The following is a 10,864-nucleotide window of genomic DNA, read 5'->3' as shown; positions in this document are numbered from 1 at the left end:
GAGCTATCATAAAACACACCTTGGCAGTACAATGTAATCATGCAACGCAATTACTCAGACAATTAGGGAAAGTATTTCAGCCTCAAAGGGAAAAATCTTCTTTTCTTACATTCTGTAAAGTACTAGGGACATACTTACATAGAATTTAAACTGCTAAAAGTAAGGAACCATTAAGTTACTACTTCAATGTCATTGATAACGTTTGTGCATGCAGATGAACATATTTTCTAAGTATCTGGGTGTGTTTTATATCATACAACTGCCTGACAGTTTAAGAAGTGGTTAACAATTATAGGTAGAAAGTCATAGACCACTTTATGTGTGTGGTCAAAGAAAGAAACAAAATCAGTGTATAAGCAGACCAAGAGCATCTAGTAATGAGATTATTGGCAATTACATCAACACAGCGGAATGTTTCTTTACTAAGTGTCTCTTCCTCCAGCTTGGCATGGCAGAATTCCACATAAGGTTAGTTAGAGTTTATGGATATGCACTCCATTTTCAGGTTTCTTTTGTGACTACCATGAACACACACACACACACACACACACACACACACACACACACACACATATCTATATCTATATCTGGATTCACTTCATAATCTCAAAATACTGAAATCTCGAATTTCAGTATCTCGAGATCATGAAGCCGAAAATCCATAAAGTCGAAACCCCAGAAGCGTGAAATTCAAAATTGCGACTTCTATACTAAACATACCGCACACACCGACACAAACATACACCTCCCTACACATACACAAACACCTACCCTACATACAAACAGGGGGCAAGCCCCCCAGTGCCCCCAACACCCTCCCTACTTAAATATACTAACTCTGAGGTTGCACTACACAGACAAACACACAAAAACACCACTGCACAAGCTACATTCCCCTCGCACACACTCATCACATGAACAAAACACACAGACACACACTAAAGCCCCTACCCAAAACCCGTACAACACAAACACTGACCTACATCTCCAGCCATCCACTCACACACCACAAAACACCAGAACTGCTAATTCAAAACCTCTGAACTTCGGGATTTTGAATTTCGTGCTTCTGGGGTTTCGGTTTTCTGCACTTTCATCTTTCTGGTCTCGGGCTACAGTAGTTTGAGATTCTAAAGGGAACCCCTGTATCTATATCTATATCTATAACTATATCCATATCTATAGCTATAGCTATGCCTTCTGTATCTGTATGTACACATATAAATTGATGTGCACTACTGCTGACACTCCAAATATCAGTCCTCGTCCATCAAACATGCACAATGCTGCAGTCTAATAACTTTAAGCAAGAGCTTATTTTAACACTGCACAAGCAGCAACTACAAGGTGTTAAAACAACACTGTTGTAGTGGTCATTTCTACCTATATAGAAGCCATAAGACAAACATTTCACAAGGGGGGGAGGGGGTTCACCCCTCACTACTTCACTTAACCAACTTCCCAGTCAGACAACTACCACAAAAGTTAGATCAGCAATGAAATGTTACAGTCCACTAAATGTGAGTCCAACTGTAACAAAAAAGCTGGCCTGAGTGTATCTGATGAATAGTGACATTTTGCCTACCCATCAATAGGTCACACTACATATCATAATAACATGCATCAGGCTATAAATTACACACTCTCTGATGTTATTATATTATTTTAGATGGCATGTCTGGCATCTGCATTTGTTATTAATTTATTTGTATTTTTTTAATTTGTTTTATTTTATATTACATAGCTGGTATTCACATTGTCACTACTGCTTTTATTGCAATTAGTGTTAGCACGTGTTTTCTGGTCTACATTATTGCAGATACAGGTCCCATTGGCAGTTCATTTATCCAGGTAACAGACACACACACAGGGGAGCAGTATAAATCTATTTCCCTAGTGTTATTTCATCGTGTCCATTTTATCAGATGCCCTTTTCATCAAAGGAACTATTTTAGATTATGGTTCTTCTGACAAGTTTAATGTGATCATTGTGTTTAACTGCAGTATAGTAGCTGCCTGTTAATTTTGATATGGAAATGCAAGTACAGAGTAGAGGGACTATTCAGTTTTACATAATCAAGATAGTTTCACTTTCACCATGGCTATAGGATCTTTAGAGTTAGTATATACAAGTAGTGGGAGGTATAGGATACAGATCTCCCGCCCCCCCCCCACACACACACACACACACACATGGTGGTTGCCTGCCAAAATGCTGTTTTCCAACTGTTTTAGTTTGTGTATGTGTGTGTCTACATGTGTGTTTTTTAGGGGATTCTCATTTTGTTTTTTGATGGGTTGTTTTCTGTATTTATTTATTTATTTATTTATTTATTCATTCATTTGGCTAATAGTTCATTCATATGTTAACTAGGTGAGTAACCTAGTCCAAAGACCCTTTTCAGCTGTAGCCCAAGAATGACATGTTTCAAACTGAGCTTGCTAAGAAATATATCTTGGAATGTACCTAAACCAATTACCTAAGCAGTTTGCATGCAGGTTAGGCAGATTAAACGAAGTAGCATAAATGACAATCCTATGTTTAATTGCAGGCTGGGACAGAGTGAGCTTTAGAATGGCAAACCAAGAAGGCCATAGCATTACTGGAGAGAGCATTTTATTAAATTGGGGCTCCCTCAGTTACTTATTGGGCAGCATTGTTGCCTCACAAAACGTGGTTTCCTGCATCAGGTCTCAGATGGGGTGCCTCCTGTGCAGCGTCTACATGGTCTCCATATATTCACATGGGTTTCTCCAGTTCTACTGGTTTACTCTCACATTCCATAGATATGCGATAACTAGACTGGTGGCTTCTAATTTCTCTGTAGGTATTTGTAGTATGGAAGAAAAGCCCGGCAATCTATTTTCATTTCCACTTTGCCTAGTAAACTCTGTTAATCGCAGTTGCTGCTCATGGGGTTGCTAAAGGAGTTGGCTGTGTCTCAATGGTGGATGAATGGAGGTGAGTTTTATTTTTGTCTTCCAACTATCACCTCTTTTCTGAGTATATATAAGTATGTGTAGAGAATGGGGTGCCGGGTTTGCCTCTACATTGGGATAATTAAGGAGGCTTTCCCCTGTAAAAATTGTTTCCAGTTTAAGCACAACAATGTAAAAAAATGAGAAATAAAGTGTAGATACAAAAAGATGTAGCAAAGCTACATTTTAAACCACCTTCAGTTACCTGAAGACAGAAGGGCCTGAGAAATTTCTAATGTAAACAGGGTCTTGAATTCCAGACTGCTGGGCAAATTCCTGGAAGTATCTTTATTTTAATATGAAAAATGGTCATTGCAAGGCAACAGTCTTTGGTTGTTGTGATTCTAGGGGAAATGTGTAGTTTGTTTACAAGTGGTATGTAGAAACTGCTTGTATGCATTTATTTATTTATCTATTTATTTATTTCTGGATTGGTTGATTAGGTGATCCTTCTGAGAACAAATCCCATTTACATGGGAGACCAGGTTTGCTGTTCAACAATGAATACAATTACACACAAAAATGTAAAATCTACTAAATGTTATAACACTGACCATGCTAACTATAAGTTACAATGTTAAGCATAAGTTATGGTTACGAATGCAGATAACACAGGCAACTGTTCACAAAGTATTGACTATGATCTTGTAAACATTTAACGGTTAAGATATTTTTTGTGACATAAAAGCTACATTATTCCATGTGGAAGATTAGGAAGCCAATAAAAACTATATTACATGAAGTATATTACATGATACATAGCATGTACAAATGAAATCTCACAGTATAATAGGCAAAGTATATTATATACTAGAATGAAAACTGAAAAAAAACGGATGCTAGAAGAATGAAGGCATGCAACATGTGAAGCAAACATTTCAAGATGTTGTACAAAAGTTTAAAGGTTGGTTGATTTAATCTTGTTTCATTTCATTGTAGCAGAAGTGCTGTTAAACATTGTTACACAAGGTGCTTAAAAAGATTTCTACATGACATCAAGTGAAATATACTGTTGCAGGCTTTAGCTGATGGGTGGGAGCAGAAAGATGATATAAAGGATGATAAATTTGCTATGATGAATGTGGTTACAACTAAGTGTAAATGGTATACCTGCTGTGATGAGATGCAAATAAGCAGCCTTATGAAAGGGCAGATCATGGAAGGCATAAAACAAAATGGAACACACCTCACATTCTTAGATACAAGGAGGAGCAATGAGGGCAAGAAGGGCAGTAAAAAGGTCCTGCAAGGGTGTGAAGGTAAGGGTAAGTACCTTGGTGGGTGACAGGTAGAAACTACAGAACTGGAGGAGAGAAGTACAGGTAAACAAATTGGGAGGAGTGAGAAGGGAAGAACTGACTGATAAGTAAGGGAAAGATCACTGGGGTAACTGGGGTAACAGTATGATAATTTATGCAACCTATGTCATTCATTTCAGTTACCATCCAATAAAAAAATAAGAGGCAGACCTGTTCCACAAACCTAATGCACTCTGTAAAAAGTTCAGATTAAGTTTTAGGTTGTAATTCATGTACCATGCAATAATAAAAAGGAAGCATCTGATCTCCTGTAAAAGGCTAACAATATTTTGAACCAACTGCTTTCATACTTTTCAAATTTAAATATCTCTTATTTAGGTGTAATGTACTCTGTAAAATTTTCAGATTAGGTTTTTGGTTGCAATTCCAGATATCTGGATTTACAGAACACCTCCAGATTATCCAAGCAAAATTTCATTCACAAGCTTATCTAATTTTGGAGCACAGCTGTTAGATAATGTTAGAACTGAATCATTTATTAGTAGCATGCTAACTGGACCTTTCACTTATGTAACTATCACTGGTCTTCAGGGATTTTAGTGTTCCAGTATCAAAGTTATCAAAAGATTTGTGCTATGTGTTTGTGTGTGCACGTTTGTGTGTACGTGTGTGGACACACACACACACACACACACACATATATATATATATATATATATATATATATATATATATATATATATATATGTCAAAAAACTCATTTAAGAGAAGACAAGATTATTTCTATTACTCACCTTTTCAGAGCAACCTCAGTGTATTTTATTAAATGGCTTAAGAAAGGGCACAAAATAGCCTGTCAGTGGTATTCCTTCAAATGGGGCAGTACTGCACAGAACATTCAAGAATGCTTCAAAGTTAATCATCACCCAATTATGATTCATAATGAGGAAAAGGCTGTCTTTATGAGGTCATGTTAAATCCATGGCTACAGTGCACTCATTTATTACTGACTTCATTGGAACAAGTTATAATCTATTTGCTTCTTAAGTTATTTTATTACTCAATGTAGCCTGAGTCAGATGTATACTGACCTCCATTTTTGATTTGTTACCTGTCAAATCTGAACTAAGCAAATGAATAATACAAAGTCGGTATGAGTTTAAAATCATTTTAGTAATCTACTTCCACCTGTAGCCAGCACAACCCATATCTTGGAAACTGATTTAAAATAATTCCAGACTCTGTGAGGTGAAATGGTTCCACAATTTTTTTCTTTTTGCTCCTTTGCCAAATGGCCCATTTGTTCCATCAGAAATGAAAGCCAGGCATTCCTGGGTTAGTCAAAGAGTTTTATGACCTATTCATTCCTGCCCAGAGTAGCTAATCAGCTCACCCATTCCCCCTATAGTGAGACCTAGGGGTGGACCAGTTTTCAGGTCTAATACAGAATTGTACCTTACTCCTTGGTGCTCCCCCATTTTGGCTGTTTCAAGCTCCATTTAGTGCTGCATTTTTGTGGGAATCATGTCTCTCGCCACATACTGCCAGTGCCCAACATCATCATGTGCTCAGCAGGCCCATGCTTCATGTGTGAAGCAGCCAGTGCTCCCCGTGGGTCTAACCAAAGCTGCATGCCAGAGCCATCTCCCTCCCCATTCACGTGAACACTCACTCCTGTCCTCACCATCTCCCTCCCCATTCACGTGACCACTCACTCCTGTCCTCACCATCTCCCGTCTTAAGGAAGGGTGAGCTAGCAGTGACCAGTGACTCCTGTCCTCCCCAACCCTACTACATACTTCTTTAGCACTGACCTTTAAAATTCATAGCAGAGGAGCATTCCCTTAGTCAGTGGTGCAACAGGTAGCACAATCACCTTTGGTGCAGAAGGCTGTGCGTTCTATTCCCACACCAGGTAGATGGATTGTTGACAGTGCAGTATAGCATACAGGGGGTGTTGCACTCCTGAGTCTGTCATCCTTCTGATGAGATGTTAAACCAAGGCCACATCTGCTTGAGATGCTGGTAACTCAGGTGGCTATAAGAGATACCACAGCACTTATTGAAGAGCATAGGGGAAGTTCCCTAATACACTGGCAAAATTTACCCTGGTAGTAAAAATACCATCTTGGGTTTCTCTGAAAAGAGGCCACTATCCTAGTGGGACTAACCCAATCAACACAGAATAAATAAAACATGTTCATAATGCGTCTTCAGATACTAGATTTATATAATTAATGCTAGTGAATCTTTGTAGAGGCTAAGTTCAGTTTTCAGTAAGTATGTCCCCCTAAAGAAGTTAACATTATGAAGATTATTAGCAAATCTAGGAGGAGAAAAATCTAAATATGAGGGCAAAATCATAGAGCTAAACAGAACTTATAGCAATTAGGAGATATGGTCAGCTGTTCCAGCACTCAAGTAGCTAATAATATTCGGGTCATTTGGGACATAGTTACCACTAACTGTTAAATACAAATACCAGTCCCCACTCTGGTTCCATTAAGGTTTTTTGTGCATCTATTTATAAGAAAAGTTAATGTAAATTCTGTGGACAGATCATTGAACAAAGCAAGCTGACAGTTTTACGAGTAGCAAATTTAAGAAGAAATACACAATTATGCAAATTATTGTTCTGGCCTAAAATGCTAAATTCTCATACCTTGTTTTTGTTTTCAGTACCTAGACAGTGCAAATTCCATAAATTTGTGGATTTTCCAGGAAAAAAAATTGGAAAAAATAGTGTGCTTTCCCATTACCAGTTAATTTTCCTATTTTTTTCATAACTCTCTTTAGCCCTTCCACCATTACTGAAGCCCAAGTATCCATAAAGCAGTTTTTATCTATGCTATGTTTGATAACCTGTAGGTGTCTGGAGGCACATAACTAACCTGAGTGTTCATTTCTACCCACATGGCCATCCTCCCATGATTCAACCTGGGTATGTATCACATCATCGAATTACTAATAATCGAATGCCTCTTCGTCAAAGAACTATTCAGCGAAAGAACTATTCATCAAAGAAACCTTTCAGCAAAACCTTTCCTAGTGAAAACTTATGGTAGTCCTCCTTAGCGACCGAAGAAAAAAAACAAAAAACTTAACACCTATGCAAGTGGGGGGCCCAACTAAATATACCAACTCCAAGATCACATTACAGTGGGGACAAGGGAAAATTCCAGATGGTGGCCAAACACTATTTTGCCCTACGAAAGTTTTCAGTGAAAAGTTTCTTCGATGTATAGTTCTTTTGGTGAATAGTTCTTTGACAAAGAGGTGTTTGATTATTAGTGATTTGATGATGTGATATAGACCCCTTCAACCTACAGGACTAAGCATATATAATCATCCAATGTCATTTTTCAAATATTTCCCTGTGCATGGTTCTAGTACCTTCCATCTCCTTTCTATCATGTGGTGATCTTGGAATACGTACCACTGGGAGCCAAGAATCAAGAAGGCACAATATTATCTGCTGCAAAAAATGGCAGCATTCTCCATTTCTTCTTCCTCCAATCATTTTCTGAGTAGTATAGGTGTGCAATGGCCCTGTTTATTGCTGCAGGTGCAGTAGTGATGCCAAGTTATGGGTTCATAGGTTCATAGGTTTATACTAGGCTATCTGCCCTAAGGCATTTATAAGCCTAGCCCAAATTATTGTGGCTTACGCCACCCCTTATATGAAAAAATACTGTGCCCATTAGTTTGTTGTGCCTCTGTCCAGCAGTGACCCAGAGATGATTCCCGGGGTAAACCTACGATCTCCCATCCACAGGTCTAGATTTCTCTTGAACAGAGTCAGCGAGGTGCTCTGCCTCACATGGACCGGGATTTTATTCCACAGCATAGGGAGTCTCTGAGTGATAAATCTATCCCTCCAGCACGTCCTATTTATATCCGTGCTAAGGTTTAAGTCGCTTGCTCTAGTGGTTTTGGTGGATTTGGATTTTTTGAGGTGGAGCATGTCCATTAATTCCGGGTTGGACATGGCCTTGTATGTCAGGCACATGTCACCTCTGAGCAGACGGTATGCGACTGAATAGAGCTGGAGTTTCTTCAATCTGGCAGCATATGACAGATTTTGGAGTCCCTTTATCCTTTTGGTGTGGAACTTTTGGGGTCTCTCCAATTGCTGCAGATGTCGGGTGAGATACATCCCGAATGGGGCATTGTACTCGATCATTGGTCTGATAAGTGAAGAGTACAGGGGAACAATGACCTCACTAGATCTGGATTTGAATCCCTTCATGATCAGGTGGGCAATGTAGAAGGTCTTTCTAACCACTTTAGCAATGTGAGTGTCAAAAGAAAGGCCACTGTCAACCTGGGTCCCCAGGTCCCTGATAACCTCTTCTGTGCTTAGTGGATTGCCACCTATATGGTAGCTTGGGGTTACCTTGTTTTTCCCGAAGGGTATGACTATACATTTTTGGCGTTTAACTTCAGGCCATGGCTCTGGCACCAGCTATCTGTTTCCGTGAGTCCCTTCTGAAGGATATCAGTGTCCGATGCACTTTCCACTATGGCGCCCAGTTTGCAGTCATCTGCAAACTTTGTCAGCCAAAGTCCTCCCATGTTGGCCTGTACTTCTGAGAAGTAGATGCCAAACAATAGGGGCCAAGGACCGAGCCCTGTGGGACACCACTTGTGACCGGCTTGGAGTCTGACACAGCGCCAGCAACTCTAACCCTGTGGGTTCTGTCCTTAAGCCAGTTTGCAACCCATCTTGTGACATATGGGTTTACATTTAAGCTGGTAAGTTTTTCTACAATACCCGAGTGGGGTATTGTGTCGAAAGCCTTTGCAAGGTCAAGGTAGGCTGTATGGACTGCCTTTCCCTCATCAATGGCCTTGGTGACTATTTCAAGAAGTCGACCAAGTTCAAAAGGCATGATCTTCCCTTGACAAAGCCAAACTGGGTCGGGTCCAATGTCTGCAAGTCCCCTATATCTTTGTTTATGAGCTCCATTATGATCCTCTCCATAGCTTTGCAGACTAGACTTGTTAAGCTTATGGGGCGGTAATTACCAGGGTCCGTGAGGCGCCACCTTTGTGGAGTGGGACCACAGTTGCCGTCACGCCACTCCTTGGGCACGTATCCTGTGGTAAGGCTGAGATTAAACAGCTGCCTTATGTGTGGGTTTAATTCCTCATTTAGCTCGTGTAGCACACAGCCGGGGACACCATCCGGTCCCATTGATGCTGTGTTTTAGCTTTAGAGAGAGCAGCTTTCACCTGCGCATTTGAGATGTCCGGGAGGCTACACTCGGCTGGGATAGTTATCTCTCCTTTAGGGGAGAGGGGTGAAGTTTGCACTGAACCTGTCTGCCAGTATGTTGGCAATGTCTGTGGGTTCAGTGATTTTTGTATCATTTTGGACTAATTCTGAGCATATCTGTGAGTTTCCACCCAGGTTCCTAACATAGCTGAAAAAGGCCTTATGATTGTCCTTTGAATCCATGGCAATTTTTCTCTCAAAATTGGCCTTAGTTGATTTTATGAGTGCTCGTAATTTTTACTAATAATGATCAGGGGTGACTTCCCTTTTATGGATTTTGTTCTATCATGTAATAGCTTTCTCCTCTTATTGTAAAGTTTGTTAATGGCTGGGGTCCACCAGACTGGACGTTTGCCCTTTGTGGAAAGAGTCTTGGTTTTATTTGGGATTGCCTGATCCATGCAGTCCTGGAGGTGTTCATAGAAGGCATTTGTAAGGGCTTCCGCAGCTTGGGTTGTGGTTTCCTCTGACTCAGGGGCCTTGAAGGATACCACACCAGTCTTGAGTAGTGTGAAGTTTGCTTTAGAGAAGTTCTTCACTATGGTCTTTTTTGTTTGGGGTGGGGGCGGGATGTGGATTTCCAGTGAGATTAGTTTATGATCAGATCTCACCAGCTTGATCATTATCTCAGCTTGATCATTGGGGTGGGCCCTGTACTCTGTTCTTTCCTCAAAAAATGAATAAATACTTTTTTCCACAAGATCAAAAATTCAGTTCCAAGAGTATAACAGATAATAGTCTTGCCTTCAGCTCAATATTGTCCCAAAAATATTGCCAGTTGTAATTAAAAATGTTTGTAGTGTGATTCTGCCCTCACTTTAATATGTGCACTACTGTATTTGGATCTCATTCCAAGTCCTTTTAGCAAGTGTGAAAGGACTCATTTAAAATGTAATGTGCCATGGTACTTTAATCAGTGATGTGCACCCATAAAATGCTGTTATCATCTAGTCAGTTAGCTGTGACATGCAGCAGTTTTTCCAAGCTTGTCAATCCTTGACAAAGCCCTCATTTAAGAGACGAATGTGAATTTTCTTTCCTGCCCAGTGTTGTTCCACTTTTATTAATTGTAAAACTAGGTTTTCTGTCCAACAGTGCATCTTGGAATTTATTGTTTACACAATGATCATATGTAATTTTTAGGTCCCAGGGCTTCTGTCTCTCTCTTTCTGTCACTTTCTTAATTCACCATACCTTGTACAGGAATGTCAAGTATTTATTTGCTTACTGATTTGTGTCATTAATGCATCCAAAGTCTTGACATTACCCTGAAGCAATAAAGGACATTTACGAGTAATAACTACAGTAGCAAACGTCTTTAAAGAGAAGTCTCCAGGTCTCTGAACTA

The 10,864-nt window shown here is 39.7% G+C and overlaps 1 protein-coding gene across 3 annotated transcripts in view; it reads left to right on the top strand.

Annotated features, from left to right (window-relative positions):
• The window catches only part of LOC122788117 (transcription factor CP2-like), a 343,940-nt gene that overhangs the window by 4,544 nt on the left and 328,532 nt on the right, over positions 1 to 10,864 (top strand). Inside the window, exon 1 of one of the 3 annotated variants that reach the window (XM_044055055.1) lies at positions 3,815 to 3,883. The exons of the other annotated variants lie outside the window; for them this stretch is intronic. The gene's annotated coding sequence lies outside the window, so the exon portion shown is untranslated. Of the gene's footprint in view, positions 1 to 3,814; positions 3,884 to 10,864 lie in introns of those variants that run through there. 3 annotated transcript variants of the gene reach the window in all.

Source organism: Protopterus annectens, chromosome 13.part0 (assembly GCF_019279795.1).
Source record: "Protopterus annectens isolate FY-2018-M chromosome 13.part0, PAN1.0, whole genome shotgun sequence".
NCBI lineage: Eukaryota > Metazoa > Chordata > Ceratodontiformes > Protopteridae > Protopterus > Protopterus annectens.
Note: the sequence above shows the minus strand (reverse complement) of the source record. Positions and strands in the feature narration are given on the sequence as shown.